The sequence below is a fragment of the Cricetulus griseus genome (assembly GCF_003668045.3).
Source record: "Cricetulus griseus strain 17A/GY chromosome 1 unlocalized genomic scaffold, alternate assembly CriGri-PICRH-1.0 chr1_0, whole genome shotgun sequence".
Lineage (NCBI taxonomy): Eukaryota > Metazoa > Chordata > Mammalia > Rodentia > Cricetidae > Cricetulus > Cricetulus griseus.
The window spans coordinates 32,235,368-32,252,445 of NW_023276806.1; the positions used below are offsets into that span (position 1 = coordinate 32,235,368).

At 39.6% G+C, this 17,078-nt stretch overlaps 1 long non-coding RNA gene across 2 annotated transcripts; it reads right to left on the reverse strand.

Annotated features, from left to right (window-relative positions):
* Positions 1-1,905: 1,905 nt before the first annotated feature.
* On the reverse strand, positions 1,906-16,658 carry LOC103161308. Of its 2 annotated transcripts, XR_004771722.1 has the most exons (4): positions 16,534-16,658; positions 11,056-11,137; positions 10,292-10,450; positions 1,906-2,039 (listed from the first exon to the last, which is right to left on the reverse strand). It is a non-coding gene; the product is annotated as an uncharacterized LOC103161308 (long non-coding RNA). The 2 variants fall into 2 exon arrangements; XR_004771723.1 differs by lacking the exon at positions 1,906-2,039 and having other exon boundaries at positions 9,899-10,450; positions 16,534-16,655.
* Positions 16,659-17,078: the final 420 nt, after the last annotated feature.

Sequence of the window (17,078 nt, forward strand, 5' to 3'; positions counted from 1 at the left end):
AATAGGTGTGTGTTGGGGGGGGGTGCTCAGTTTTCATTTATTTTCTGTGCTATGTATTATTATACAGCAAAGTGGACCACATACTGTAGATGAACACTAGACTAAGACAAACCCCTGGTGTTTGGTTCTGGGAGTATCTGCATGGCCAAAGGCAACTATTATTGTATTAGGAGGTTTCTCATATGTGAAAATTTTTAATTGGTCAAATATTGAAAGTTCAAATTTCTTTTCCTCCCATTTTTCATTGTTCTTATCTTTGATTGCAGCTAAAAGGCTTGGAAGTGATAACTATTGTTTTTTAAAACCCTTCACTTTATGCAGTCTCATCCTCTATCAAGGATACTTCTCTTTGCAGCAGACATATCGCAAAAGCTATGTCCACAAAGTCTCACAAATATGGCTCTCTCAACATGAATTGATCAAGAACAACAATATTACATATTGTTCCTTACGACAATTTTCCATATGATAACAACAATACATGTGCTAAGACAAATAGAGGCCTTAATCTTACATCAAGAACTACTAACAATTTAGGAATGCTGAGAGTGAAAGAAACAGTCTTCCCCATGGGAGAGCACACCAATTGGTTATCCAATGCCAAAATGGTTAGCCCTGAAAACATATATACAAGTGACATTATACAGTGTAAGCAATTTGTACTTATATATTTAGGAATGTATATGTATAGACATACATGCATGTAATGATAATTAATGAAAAATGTGGCCACGAATTTGAAAGAGAACAAGGAAAGGTGTTTGGGAGGCTTTTGAAGGAGGAAAAGGAAGGGAGAATATTGTAATTATAATCTCAACAAATAAGAGAAACCTCACTTTAGTAATTCAAACTTTTGATTATTGCCTTGTTAGGAGTAATTCAGAGAAACCCCAACATTTTCTGCATTAAATGTATTTTCCATTTTGGCAAACATTCAATTTCTCAATATGTAATATTCAATCTAACTCAGTACTTCAAACAATAATTTAAAGTTACCAAAGGTACTGGTAAGGGCTGTGGCCCCATGGCCGAGTGCTGGATCAGCATGTGTGTGAGGTCCCAGGTTAAATTCCCAAATAAACAAATGCAAAAGTAAATGTGAAACAGCACTAGAAGCAACCAAAAGTATTGCTTGATTTCCCACCTTCTTCTCAGAAAACGTGTCCCCTTTGCCTTGCCCAGAAACTGTACATGCTTCATTATGCTGTTATTTATAGAAAGAATTTATCCAGCAATTCACAAGAAGAAAGGACCCCCAGAGTTTTAGATCTTGAATTGCAACATTTCTGATTCATTTTAAACATGTTGTTTGCTAGAAATGAAAGTCACGAATCAAATCCTTATTCTTTGAAAGCTGCTCAAACAAGGGGTGAGTCAAATTGGAGCTTTGGAAGGAAGCCTGGGCTGATGACCTCATACCTACACTGCAGAGCCATCCCAGAATTAGCTGAAATGAGTACTTATTGTGTAGAAAGGATTTTGGAACAAAAGTGTCAGGGAATTGCTTCAGGGAGAGGGAGAGCTGGCAAAGGAAGTTAGCATCATATAACCAGGATTTCTCAAATGTATTTTTATTCAACCAAGTATATCACATGAAATCTAAAATTGTCTTTTTGTAGAAACAATTCATTATACTTCTCCTTGTACTTCCTTTGGATCTGAGATGACAAGACAATCAAAATTCTCCCAAATGCCTGGCAGCAAATCTCAGAATCTGCCCTTGATGTGGCTTCACTGAAGACGAGGCTAGCATTTTGCCTGCTCTAGAAGTCAAACCAGCTTGGGAATGACCTCACAGCACAGCAGTCTTGATGTGCAATGGCAGAGATCTTTCTCTTGAATTTCCCTCTCATATTTTCTGCTTTGTTGTTTCTGGTGACATTTCTTGGGGAGAAATTTGGCAAGAATAAAGTTCAACATGAGAAATCTATGTGATGAATGTGTGAGCGTCTTTTAGGAATGGACCAACACTCCCTTCTGGAGGGAGACTTCTTCGCCGCTGTTTGTCAACAACATGTCATGAGCTGTGTTCCTTCATCCTGACAGTGATGGAAATATGAATAGATTCTGGTAGCATTCCGGGAACAGTTTGCACACACCAAGCTGTTTACATGTTTTGTTTAAACAAGAAAGGAATCACAATGAAAGGGAAAGGGTAAAGCAGAGGAGAGTCAATAACAGCAAACGTTTCTCTGTACTTAGAAAGAAGCTGGAGCACACAGAGGCCCACTTTTAAGTCAGGGTGAATCACAGTCCTTCTGATGAGGACATTTTGTCAGCATTTAAGAATTAAGAAGTTTCACACATTGGTAATAAAAGCACAAATTGCACCCTCTGAAGTGGAAAGTTACAGCATCTGATCATTGATTTTTCTGCCTCTCCTTGAGACCCAGGGACACTGCATTAAAACATCTGTTCTCCCAATGCCCACTCAGTTTCTACAAAGGGAGAGCATGTTTCATTCCAGGCCTTATTTGCGTTACCCAGATATTGTAGATTAAGGACCAACCTGTGCTCAGGTATCCATCTTGGTGTGGCTGATTAAGTGAAAGCAATACAGTGGGTCAAGATTCTCCTGAAGGAGGGAGGGACAAGCAGAAGAATGCCTTCTTTTGAGTGGTGGGCTGGGAGACAGGCTGTGAGTATCTGGGCTCCCTCAGTTGTTCTAGCTCTCTCTAGCTTTCTTTGTTTTTTTTTTTCAGACACTTGCATAAACACAAAGAACTACCACAGTCACACACAACCCCAAACTCTGCTTTGCCCACACTGTTTCTTCACTCAGTATTTTATTCTCTGTCATAAGAGTACTATGGAACACATTTCCTTTGTGAGGCAAACTTATAAGTGAGCACCGAGATTAAGGAAGCGGTAAGCATTGCCTTTATTGTGATTTTTGACATGTTTCAGAAGATTCTGATGTCCCTTCAGAGTATAAAAACAATTCAGAGAAAAATTAGTGTTTTCACCCATAGAATTTAAATTTATATATTTTTGTGTATTGCTAAGTATGTTCTTGTAATTTGAAAGTATTTATACTTAAAAATTAAAATATTTGGAGAAGGAAAACTTGAATATGGCTTACCATTTCTTTAATTTTACATACAAGGAAAAATGAGTTATCTCTAGACATTCATGCTTGTCAAGAGAAGTTATAAAGTATTCATATCCTAAGACCCAGAACACTGGCTGAAGGAAAACAAATAAGCAAGCAAACAAAAACCCAGCCTTTCATCTCCTCACCCTCTCTCCTAGCCAATGGACCAATCAGCCAGTTAAAGCTAGATGAATGTCCAAAAACATAGAAAGGCTCTTTATGAAGACCTTCAAGTGTGTAGTTACTGACTGTGTGAACATTGTACAAGTGAATTTCACCCCCAAGACCACCAATTCTTTATTTCTGAAAAAAAAAGAAAACAACTGACTTGACTCTATTTCATTGGGTCACTGTAAGGCTTTTAAAGAAGATAAAGCTTGACTAAAGTCATGTAGATCTTGTACACGAGAGGGTGAAAGTTTGTGCTCTTTAGAAATCATAGATTGGAATCCTAATCCTGAAATGATGGCTTTGGCAGATTAGACCATTGGGAGATGATTACTGACACAGTTCTGTGAAGGTGGGGCTTCCTGGTAGGATCAGTGCTCCTCTAAGGGAGGACACTGGACAGCTTGGTATTCCTCTCTGCAGCTCCGGTCACACAGAGAAATGGCTGCTAACTACCAAGGGAAGGAGAAGTAGAATAAAGCTCAACATTGCTGGCAATGTCTTCTTAATGGATGCTAAAATTATCCTTAAATATGCAATTGTGCTAACAGACTACCTTTCTTGGGGGGGGCTTGCTTTGTCACCTACCCACATCCTTGTTCTATTTATATTGTGCTGTTATCCTAGCCATACTTCCTTATGGCTTTGGGGCTAATTTTTACATGAAGTTTTATTGGAAACGTGTTTGTGTACTATACTTTCTTAGGTGTGAGTATGTGCAAAGAATTTCAACCTATTTGTTTGGAAACAAAAACCCAAACCAACATTCAGATGTGTGCTCTTTTGTGGGGGAGCAATGTGAAGAGCTGAGACGTCCAGATGGGGATTGATGCACTGTCTCACGAAGGCGCTGGTGGAGGAGATGTTTGTTCTTTCCACGATTTCAATCTATCCACGAAGCTGATTACATTTAAATAATTGAAGAATAGATATTCTAAATATTTCATTAACTCCTAGGTATGCAAAGTGCAGAAATGTAAAAAAGTGGGACCTACCTACAGTGTAGGTCTGGCAGTAGCAATAAAAATAAATCATTTAAAAAGTGCTATTTTACGTAAGAACTGGTATGACTACAAATAACTCCCGCAGGAGATCACGAAGAACAGTTTTTCTATCAAACCTAATTATTGCTGAAGTCAATGCCCCATTTCTTCTGTTCTTCCTTTTCTAGGTCCTAACATCTGATAAGTCCAACAAAATTCTTGGTTAAGAAAGAACATTCCAGAATGGGCACAGCCTGAATTCTCACTTATGGATACCTAGGTATTAAGATTTCACTGACAATAACCATAACTGCAAAGAAAAGTGTAAGAAAATGAATTTAATTTTCATAGCATTTCAATGATTCTACACACAGGGAGTGTAATGGATAGGGAGTCAAGTTCCTCACTCAACTGAGATTGTTCAAACTGTAAATAAACTTCAAACTGGTCTACATATTTATAAAGCATGTCCATAAAGAGCCATATGACTGGGAGATGGCAGTAAATTATACACATGCATCCAGAGGGGTTTACTTATGAGTGTCTCTGATGCTGAGAATAGTCACTGTCAGGCTTGGCCAGCCCTCAGCTCACAGGCTGCAGTTGTTTCAGGGTGGCTATGAATGCAGCCCAAGACCACTTTTTTCTTTTTTCTTTTTAATTTATTCTTCTCTCATACAACACATCCTGATCATAGTTTCCTCTACCTCAATTCTTCCAAGTCTCTCTTTCCCTCACCTCCCTGACCCTCCAAATCCACTGCTCTCAATTTTTCTTCAGAAAAGAGTAGGCTTCCTAGGGTTATAAACCAAACACAGCATTAAAAGATGAAATAAAACTAGGCACAAACCCTCATATCAAAGCTGGATGAGGTAACCCAGTAAGAAGAAAAAGGTCCCAAGAGCAGGAGAAAGAATCAGATACTTCTACTCCCCCTACTAGAGGTCTCACAAGAACCCTAAGCTAAATAACTGTAAGACACATGCAAAGGACCTAACAGAGGCTCATGCAAGCTCTATGAGTCCCTATGAACTCTGCTTAGTTTATTCTGTGGGCTGTGTTCTCATGGTGTCCTCAACTGCTCTGGCTTCTGTGATCCTTCCTCCCCCTCTTTAGGGATTCCCTGAGTTCCACCTATTATTTGCCACTGGGTCTCTGCATCTACTTCCATCAGCTGCCAGAGGAAGTCTCTTTGATGATGATTGGTGTAGGCACTGATCTATGAGTGAGGATGGAGTTTCTGTTCCAGCCCAGTCCTGCAGCCGTTTAGTCCCAAATAAATACAAAGAGGCTTATATTCATTATAAACTGTTTGGCTGATGGCTCAGGCTTCTTATTTAGCTAGCTCTTTCTTAATTATTAACCCATTTCTATTAAACTATGTATTGCCATGAGACTGTTGCTTACCTGTAATGCTCTGGCATTTTACTCCTTTGGCAGCTACATGGCATCTCCCTGATGGCTCCTCTCTGCCTTCTTCTTCACAGCATTCCCAGTCTGGTAGCCCCACCTAAACTTCCTGCCTTACTACTGACCAATCAGCATTTATTCATCAACCAATATGAGAAACATATATTCACAACATACAGAAGGCCATCCCCTATCATTTCCTCTTTTCTGTCTAAATAAAAGGAAAGTTTGTTGTTGTTGTTGTTGTTGGTTTTTGGAGACAGGGTTTCTCTGTGTAGCTTTGGAGCCTATCCTGGCACTCGCTCTGGAGACCAGGCTGGCCTCGAACTCACAGAGATTCGCCTGCCTCTCTGCCTCCCAAGTGCTGGGATTAAAGGCATGCACCACCAATGTCCTGCAAAAGCAAAGTTTTAACTTAAATTCAGCAGTCATTTTCCTGTGGGTCCTGCTTGTCCTGTTTTGGACAGTATCAAGCAGTTCAGACAAGAACAGTTTCTTGTCCAAATGCTATTTCTGCCATGTTGAAGGCAAACTCCATAATGAGTTTCTTTCATGCCCATCTTCCTCCCTGATGTAATTAGTCTTGCCAGGAGCAGTCATGTCTCCTAGTCATGAAAAACCCTAGTAAACCACTTAAAATGCCATTTTCTGTAGGTATTTGAAAGGTTTTGAAGAATACCTATCCATTTGAAATATTTCTCTGTATATCTAGAAAACCTAATTAACAACTATAAGTTTTGACCATTATAGGTGACTGTAATGTGTATCTAATTATATGTTACATTTTTAAGTGAGCTGTATAAATACAATATCTAAACAAGAGTAGCAATATACATATAACAAAATTGACCATAAATATTTGAAAAACTCTTGGCACAATGCTCAACAGATCATTGACGTTAAGTCATACTTTTGTTATCTCTGTAAGACATAGGTAAAACAGTCTTTTTGAATTTAGTTCGTCACAATTTCTCAGAAAACGTACTTTTGAGTTCAAGAATGATTATTAGTCACTTTGTTTTTTATTTTTCCATCCATTAAGAAAAAGAGAGTGAACACAGGTTTATTAATGAAAAGTGAAAAGGAACTGAGTGGAAGGACTGAAAGTAGAGAGCTCCCATGACTCCTTTCTTTCCTAGTTGATAGATATCAGTGTCCTGTCTTCCTGTTTGCCACTGACCCATCCTCTCTCTCTCTCTTCCTTGGGGAAAAACAACCAGGCAACAACAACAACAACAAAAGCTGTCTTTTCCTCCTATTCTCTTTTCCCAAACTCCCAATTCACAAGCAGGCTCACCTTCCTTAGTCCATCCCCTCAGACTCCCAGCACGTAATCCTGCTAAGGAACAAAGGCCCTTGGGAAGTCCAATACACTGCCAAGGAAGGAAAATGTTTGCAGGTGGAAACTGTGAACTGAAGGTGACAGATATGAACAAAGGTGGAAAGAAGGGCCATGTGGAAAATGGAGACAGCCAAGGTAATTGCACAGTAGTCCCCTTCACTGGCAACAGTCTGTGGAAACTTTGCTAGGAAACTACGGTAAATCCCTCCATTTCTGTGGTCCAGTTGTCTTCTGGAAATACATGGAGAGCTGATGTGTTATTCTATGGTAACTGTACAAATTCCGTAATATCAGCTCAAGACAGTTTCAGCCTTGACTCCAGGCATACAGACATAGTTTTTACTAAGAATGTCAGTTACTACTGCTAAGGGCTATGCTATGAATGACATTAATATATCACCTTCTAACTGCTAACAATCTCACGTAGCATATCATTTCTTACTTACATTTCTTACTTACTTTTCCATAGAAAAGTATCAAGTATCATAAATGCTGTCTTTCATTTTTTATTCATAATGAGGAAAGAGAAAGCTATTGACCTAATGATTGCCACAAGTGGAAGTTCTCAGTTGTAAATGCAGGAGGAATTCTGACTTTTTGGTCTCATGCTTCTGTAATTGCTCCAGACAAAACAGCCGTGGGGAGATCTTAGTGTCTTCCCACATGAGTGTGTGTGGAACCTGTATCCTTAGGGCAGGGGCAGAGACCAAGATAGGAAGAGAGACAATGGCAAGAAAAAGCAAATTCATAGAAAGGATGCTTATAGATTATGGTGCTCTCTATGAAGGAGATAACTAGATGTAAGTCTATAAGCCTCCTGTAGTTATTTGTTCTACGAGTAAAGAGGAGACTGTGTCACTGTGTAAAAGGCAAATGTGAATTCTGGCCAGGATAGAAACTACAAAGGCTTGTGTACTGAAAGAAGCTGCTGTTATTATGGGACAAGATATTGTTATTGGAAATTAGAAAGGAAGCTCAGAGACAGATTATGAAGTATGTACAATGGGAATATCTTGGAGAGCCAGCTAACCTCACAAGAGCATTCTTTATTTTATTTTATTTTATTTTTATAATAGTAATTAGACCAGTTTTAAATTAGAAACAAGCTTCTTTTACATGTAAATCCCAGTTCCCTCTCCCTTCACTCCTCCCCTGCCTCCCCACCACCTATCTCAACCCCTTTCTGCTCCCCAGAGAGGGTGAGGCCTTCGATGGGGGAACTTTAAAGTCTGTCATATCATTTGGAGCAGTGCCTAGACCCTCCCCAGTGTGTCTAGGCTGAGAGAGTATCCCTCTATGTGGAGTGAGCTCCCAAAGTCCATTCATGTACTAGGGATAAATACTGATCCACTACCAGAGGCCCCATAGATTGCCCAGACCTCCAAACTGATATCCTCGCTCAGGCTGTCTGGAACAGTCCTATGCTGGTTTCCTAGCTATCAGTGTGAGGTCCATGAGTAACCCCTTGTTCAGGTCAGGCATTTCTGTGGGTTTCTCCAGCACAAGGGCATTCTTAACTGAATCCCAGACTCAACCCATGAGGGGATACTTTCAGCAGCCATGTTCGTACATAAACATATTTGCACAGTTTTCAAGACAAGAATTGCACTGAAACTCAGCATGTACACTCTGCAATAATTAACAAAACACATGAATCTGTTATTTATTGTGAAGTTTCACAGTTCAGTGTGAATGTGCTCAGATCACTGTAGAACCAATTGGAATGTCTGATGTGAGAGTGTGGGATGTGGGACTAAAGAAGAAACCAGATGCTACACGACCAGAGTCAGGCCAGATAAAGTCAGAGTTGTCGACAGCTAAATTCTCTCCTGCTAATTAGAGGTCCTGGGAATCTGGCTTGCAAAGCTCACAAAGGTAGTATTCTTATGATTCCTGATTGTTTAACATTTCTGGACTCTGGCATTTCTGAAATCTGGGCTACATTCTGTCTTGTTCTTCAAGATACTCTTATAAGATTGTTATTTCCTGTGTTCTGAGCTATTTTGTTGTAGCTGTTTTCAAAAAGTAAACTTAATTTATATTCTCAGCTTGCTACTGCAGATTGGGCGAGGTAAAAAAAAAAATCATCTGAAGACCTAGCCATGACGGAGAGCTGAGAGCAAAATAACACAATTTAGAGGGACAAGGGCATTTTTATGAGATTAATGGAAACTCAGGGTACTGGACAGAATAAAACAATATTAAGAGACCTGGAAAAAGCAGTACAAAAATGATGTTTGCATAGATGATGAAAACATGCTGTACAATGAGACCCTTCCATTTGCCAGACAGGAAGAAACATACTGTCCCCATTGAAGCATCTTTCAGACTGCAAATATCTTCTTATTTTTATATACAAACACAGGTGAAATGTGGGAATTTTTGAGGGCCATATTTAAAAACAACCCATTTCCTATACCCCTACCTGATTAGATTATGCATTAATTTTTTGTTGTAGTTTTGTTTTTGAGACAGGGTATCATTATATAACCCTGGCTGGCCTAAAACTCTTTTCAGTCCTCCTGCCTCTTCCTGCTAAGAGCAGGCTTTCTGGACATGTACCATCATAGCCAGCAAATTATTCATTCAGAGAGAGAGAGAGTGATAGGTCATATTTTATTGTTTGACCAGAATTAGTCCCAAATATATCCATGGATAGGCCTATTATTGATCATCAATCACACAGAAGATGAAACAATCATTACTTCTGCCTTCTTGGGGCTTTGGATTAGATGGGATGGGTGCCTGATGTAGGTACTGTGCCCAATCCTTCAATCTAGATTATATAATGATCATCATACCTGTTCGAAGTCAGGAGTTTCACTTTGCAGAGCCTTTACCTTACCACTAAGCTAAGTTGCTAATGACTAGAATGTAATAAAAGGCAAAGACAGAGGACAATTCTAATTCTAGGCTTTATTTGAGTCCCTGTCTTTTCTAGTTACATCACTCATGCCTTTAAACAGGAAACAGAAACACTTAGCTTCCCACTGGTGACAACTGATTCTGCTGCTAGAATAAGTGACTAGATGGCTCCATGCAGAGCAGGGCTGCCAAGACCAGCCTGGGTACCCCTCAAGCCTGTGCCACTGGGTTCTTCTGTAAAATATTAAACATCCATGTAAGAACTTTTGCTAGCCATGGAACATAGCAAGCCATGGAACCTAGAATCAGCCTCCTCCTCATTTCTGCCTTCCAAATGGGCATCTTGGTTATCAGTACCTGTTTTGTCCTAACTGCCAAAGAATTTGAGGAAATGTATTCTCAGGTTTCCAGCATTTGAATGATACCTACCAGGAGGATAGAACAATTTCTTGGCAATGTAGCATTCGTATGTGCTTGTCCTTTGTACTTGATGCCTGAATACTTGCTTAGCCATAGGATTCTTCATAGTGGTAAACCCGAACATGAACAGGTTGTTGGGAGTTATCAGAGATTTTCCTGGGGTTTGTCCTACATTAAATTATGGAGGAAACTGTATGTGATAATTAAAAGTGAAAAAGCCTTAACAAACATACACATAAGCAGTGCTGAGAAAGGAAATATTTAAGAGTCAGAAACCTGAAGTTGGTGTGCATTAAAAAAAAAAATCCCCTCTAGGCTCTAAATAACTGTATGTCACCTTCAACAAGATAGCTAACCTCTCCAAGTTCTTCAGGGTTTAATCCACTGTAACAAGAATAATGGTTCTCCTCACTTCCCTGCCTCTAGGGATATTGTCAGAATTAATGAGACACCAGGGTGAAAGGCTTTGCACTCTTCTCCCTCTGAGAATGCTGGAATACAAACAAAGTAATGTCGCTATGTTGTGAACTCTCTTTCTGCATGACTTAATAGCACTCAGAAAAGAGCTCACGGAGTTTTTGAAGCAGCAGCAATTACTGTAGGTGTTACATATTATAAGGCAAACTGTATCTGCCAGGAAAAACAAAGGGGAAACCAAAACTCCAGTCAGAGAAGTTCTGCTTACTCTTTAAGGCAATCAGTGGGAGGCCTGGGATAATTGCAAGTAAAATATTACTGAGCACAGAGTAGATGAAGGTAGGAGGTGAAACTACCTCATTAAAGTTGCCATCCTGAAGGAAGAGAGAAAAATGAGGCATCGGCTTCTGACACATTGCTCAAATGTTCTTAGACAAGCTGCGGAGACAAGGCAGAAGTTGGAGGTCAAATGTTTGTGCCTTTATAGGGGAACTGCTCAAAATAATTAGAACTATACAGCTGGTAATTAGAACCAACTGGAAGTTAAACCTTAATAGGTTTAAAATGTTCTCAACTATTCCTCTAATTAGCCAAAAGATTGTCTTTTAATCTACGCAAAAGGTATTTTTGCTGGTTCTGTTACCTCAATGGAAATAGAATTCTTCTGATGTTAATGGGTAGTATTACTATAAAATACCCACCTAGGAATAGAAGTAGTCCCCTAGAATGCATTTCTATCATGCACAATGAAAACACCAATCATGTGTGTGTGTGTGTGTTTGCAATCTGCATTATGTATATCGTGTATATTATACATATAATCTCAATGAGATTTCCTTTTGTTATTACATGAGGATGATTTTCTAAATAAAGCTATTCTCAGGGATAGAGAATATGATCTATTTATACTGGTGATTGTAGCACTCACTGTTCATATTTACATCATAGCTACTTTTGGACAGTCTACTTCATTTCAAGATGTTGACTGCTGAGAAAAATAACATGGAGAGGCATTAAGGTTCAGAAGGACAAAGTACAGCTGCCAAGGATGAGCCAGTGTCAAAGAGCAGATTAAAAACAGGTTAATTATGTGTCCTTATCCAAACGCCACGTGTGAGAACACACTGTTTTTTTTGTTTGTTTGTTTGTTTGGGTTTTTTTGGAGACAGGGTTTCTCTGTATTGTTTTGGAGGTTGTCCTGGAATTCACTCTGCAGACCAGGCTGGCCTTGGACTCACAGAGATCTGCCTGCCTCTGCCTCTTGAGTGCTGGCACTAAAGGTTTGCTCCACCAACGCCCAGCCAATCACTGGTTCTTTAAATGTATCCTTGTGAGTTTTTTGTTGTTGTTGTTGTTGTTGTTGTTCATAAAGTAGTTAATTCCACTTTAGAAGATGTATTTTCTATAGTTGACTTAATCATCCTCGAGTAAAGAGCCTGTGAGTTGTTTCTTGCTTCCAAAGCTTGTGAGTAAAGCTATTATTTGTGTGTGTGTGTGTGTGTGTGTGTGTGTGTGTGTGTGTGTGTGTGTGTGTATGTATGTGTGTTTGCCTGTGTGCACATGTGCACTAACACACGTGCCAATGATTATAATTAGGGGTGTTTACTGGAGCATGGGTTAGGAATTATTTGCCTAAGCACTGGCAATTTACCTGCTCTGACATTCCAAGAGATCTCTGCCAGTCCTGAACCTTTGCTAAGGAGAGCAATTCAGTTCATGAGGCATCAAGGTCAAAAGAGTACCCTCAGCTGCCTCACAGGGTGTTTAGGCACTCAATCCTTTTCAAATTAGCCCATTCTAAGACACTGCATATAATCAGCTAATTAAGTGCTTCAATAAAAAACTTGGAGTAGAATCAGCTTTTATATTTTGAGTGCTCTGTAACTGGGAATATTTAAGTGGGCTGCAGAAAAGACAAAAGAAAAATCATCAAGATGGTTCTTCCTGCCCCTGCTTGGAGCAGAATCTAGGGGTGCTAGTTTGGAGCACCCATATTGGATGACTGCTGTCTATTACAAAACACTTGGCTTGTTCAAGCCCGAAATAGTCCATGTTTAGACACCATGTGTGCCATTGTTCCTGCCAGGACCCAGTGCTGTGGCTGTCTATTGAATCCTATGTTGGTGAACTCCAAGTAGTACAATGTTTTTTTTTTTTTTAAATCTATTTCAAAGGTCTTTCTTATGTTGTCTGTTTTGTTGCATTTTGGCTTACAATGTCTACAAAGATTATTTAGTGGAGGACTGTAAAATACTGTTAAATGTAAAATGACTAGTTAAGAAAAATGTAAATACTGTTATTGTAAACTGTATACTAGTGTTTCCAATAACTAAGAATGCATAGATAATACAAGGCATGGTGGCACTTGCTTGTGGAAGATGAAACCAGGAGGGACAAGAATTTAAGGTCTTCCCTGGATACATAGAGTCATAATTATTCTGGGATACCTGAGATCCTGTCCCCTTAAGCAATAGCAGAGTGAGTAGAATAACCTAATTACTTATTCTCAACTACTTTACACTCTCTCTTACACTAGCATTCTTTATTTTCATCCTTCATTCACTCAAACTAAAACATTTATTGTGTCCTTATTAAATGCTAGATAATAGTCTAGATACATGGATACAAAGAGTACGCAGTTCTTATGTGGTGTTAGTCAGAGGTGGAGAGAGACATACACTAATCAAATAAGCATAGACAAATGTAAACACCACGATTCTTCAAGTATGCCCAGCAAACATTCATGAATGGGTTTGGACATGGGTAGTTGGTGTTGACTATGTGCCCCCTGTGATGCTAAGAGCCAAGAGTCCTCTTGATTAGAGTTTTCTCCTCCTCAGTGTTGACCTATTCCAACCTCACAACTGTTTGACAAATCCCATCTACTCCATGGAAGCATTTATTTCTCCATCTCTTTTTCCCTACTCTGAGATCCCCATTGTTCTAGTTTGGTTATTATTTCTGGGATAAGCACCATGACCAAATGCAACTTGGTGAGGAAAGGGGTTACACTTTAATAGTACATCATCCAGCAAAGCCATGGTTGAAGCTCAAGGCAGGAACTGAAGAGATGGAGGAATTCTGCTTTCTGGTTTGCTCATGAATAGGTTGGAGTTTGAGGTGACCAATTTGAGATGACCTGGTGAGGCATGAAAAAAATAGCAACTAGATGGATACACAACTGCATTAATGGAGCTTGGTGAGCAGTGTCATATAAAAGGGAACACATCACAGCTTATTGGTTGCCCCTTATCAGCCTTTTCTATTACCTGTGGCAGGTTCAGCATTGTACCATCTCATCTCACAAGAGACAGCGTGAGTGCAGGACAATGCTGAGAGACCACAACCAACTACCATAATTGTAGCTTAAAGCATCCACTGTGCGTTAAGACTGTCCTCTATGGACATATCTGTAGATCTGCCTACACAGAGCAAGCTGAAGCCTGAACCCCTAGAGAAGACTCATCAAACTCAGACAATAGCATGTATAGACTATGATAACATCCTTTGAGCTAAAAGTAAGCCCATATGTTCTTACACTTTTTGTCTGGATGAGGGCACATGTGATAATTGTCTTTAAGTCACTAAAGGGATGTGCTATTAGGCAGCCTTATAAAATAATGGGTATAATTTTGTTAAATAATTTTCTGGAAGTGGCTTCTGTGGTGGTGTAGAAAAAACTGGCCCCCAAAGGGAGTGGTATTATTAGGAGGTGTGGCCTTGTTGGAGTTCATAGGGTCTTTTTGGAGGAAATGTGTCACTGTGGGGCAGGCTTTGATGTCTCTTTTTCTCAAGCTTCACTCATGTGACAGTCGACTTCCTGTTGTCTCTGAGTCAAGATGTAAGGACTTCCAGCTCCAGCACCACATCTGTCTGCACACCATTATGCTCCCTGCCATAGTGATAATGGTCTGTACCTCTGAAACTGTAATTGAGCCAGTCCAATTAAATGTTTCCTTCCTAAGAGTTGATGTGGTCATGGTGTCTCTTCACCGAAATGAAACATCTAATGAAGACAGCTCTGTATGAAAATAGAATTGATTACCTTGTGAGGTACCTTGTGTGGAAATTCAGTAGAGACTTTTTGGCCTTCTGCTATGCATGGACAGAAATTCATGCATCAGCCACAAGCTTAAAATTGCCTCTTCACTTGCCTTCTGCTGCATTACACAAAGAGTATCTAAACACTCCCAGCCAAAGTCTTAAGATGCTATCTTCTTATTTTTCCATATAAAATAACTGATCTAATAAATGCAACCATGAAACATTTAAGAGACAGAGCAGAGAATGACACATGATACCCTCATCCTAGTATTAAGCTGTTGTGATGGATTCCTCAGGTTTTATGTTGAACACATTTGAAGTTGCCAAGATGGCTTTGCAGATGAAAGGAATTTTCTCCAAACCCGAGGATTTGAATTCAAATCTGGAACCAGCATGGTCGATGGAGAAAACTGGATCCCAATACTTGTCTCCTAACCTTCACGTGGGTGGTGTGACACACATCCTTCACCCCACAAACAAACAAATATTTTAAAAATTACATTGAACAGGTTGGTATGTGTCAGAAGCAGTGTTGAGACTGAATAAAAAAGTAAAAAGTCATTTATTTTTAACATTTTAGCATTTCCAAATTCTATTTTTGTGTGTTGGAAATCATAGCAGTTTAGTTCTCAACTGCATAATAAGCCAAATAATTCAGTTTGTCACTTTGCACAAAATAGCCATCATGCTTTCAAAATTTTTTTCCTTTGCTTTTGGCATGTGGCTTAATTGTATTAGGTAATGTGGAAAGATTTGGAAATAGTCGCTTCACTTTCTTTCCAATGTTGACTGTTAGAGAGCCAAACTTTAATTAAGACAAGCTCCCTAAAACAATGTCCCTTCTGCTTGAGATATAGCTTCTGGAAGGTAAATGGTTGGATGGAGTTGCTGATGACTAATATATCCTGTGATGCGTGGCATAGTACACTTAGAACAGTCAACTTTATAAACAGCTTGTTTGTGTGATTTATAAGGCTCCTTTCTGAAATATGCTTCAGTCTGAGTTCATTATTTCATCTACACAGTAGCACTGAGTGTGTGCAAAACATTGTTAGGACTCCGAAAAATGCAACAACACAGAAAACAAACCGTTTTCCTACACAGTGACTGTAGTATTTGAATAGCAAACAATGTAACTATAGAGGGCCAGAACACAAAGGCATATCTGATAAGCACATTAAGAGGAGTATAAATAAAAAAGTCATGAAATCAGAGAAGGGGACTTTAAACAAATGTTTTTGTTCTGCCTGGTGCCACCACCCTTCAGGCCCAAATAAATACACAGAGACTTTTATTAATTAGAAACTAGGCGCCGGGCATTGGTGGCACATGCCTTTAATCCCAGCACTCGGGAGGCAGGGGCAGGCCGATCTCTGTGAGTTCGAGACCATCCTGGTCTACAAGAGCTAGTTCCAGGACAGCCTCCAAAGCCACCGAGAAAGCCTGTCTTGAAAAACAAAAAAAAAAAAAAAAAAAAAAAAAAAAAGAAAAGAAAAGAAACTGTTTGGCCAATGGCTCAGGCTTCTTATGGGTTAGCTCTCTCTTAATTATTAACACATAACTACTAATCTATATATTTCTATATGGCCTTATCTTACCAGAGAAGGCTCCAGCATGTTATTCCTTCAAGGACTACATGGCATCTCCTGCGGGCCTCTCTCTGCACCCTGTCCCCAGAATTCTCCTCATCTCTCATCTCGTAGCCCCGACTATACTTCCTGCCTGGAAACTGGCCAATCGGTGTTTTATTCATCAACCAATATGAGAAACATATATACAGAAAGACATACCCTTCAGTGGACCTTATTGGGAAGAGCCTGTTGAATTGGAGGAGGAAATAGCTTCGAGTAGGGCTGTCACTAACAGTGGGGATCTCATTGTAGAGTTTACTTTTGATTGTATTGTGAAGCAGTGCCTTGGTATGTAGCTCATACTGGCCGTGAACCCACCTCTTCCTGAATTTTTCACTTATGTGCTGGAGTTACTCATGTTTGAGGAATCCAACATGGTATGATGTTAGATTTTTATGGAGTGATAAAGGGCAGAAGCAAGAACAGAATACTCTGTAGTGATTAGGTGTACTCAGCTGGGTTTCTTATGGAGGGACCCTGTGAGTCAAGTCTCCTGGCAGATCAAGCACATGCTCGAAACAGTAGTGTAGGGTCCTTGACTTGAATATATAGAAGAGGATGATGGAAACATTCTGAGAATTGTATCCAGAGGGAGAGACATGAGACATGGGGAACTATAAGGAGGATACTGATGCTGTATGAGCATGGGGATCAGCATCACAGGCCTGGAACTGTGTGAAGGTTAGTAGAAAGATTTAATCACA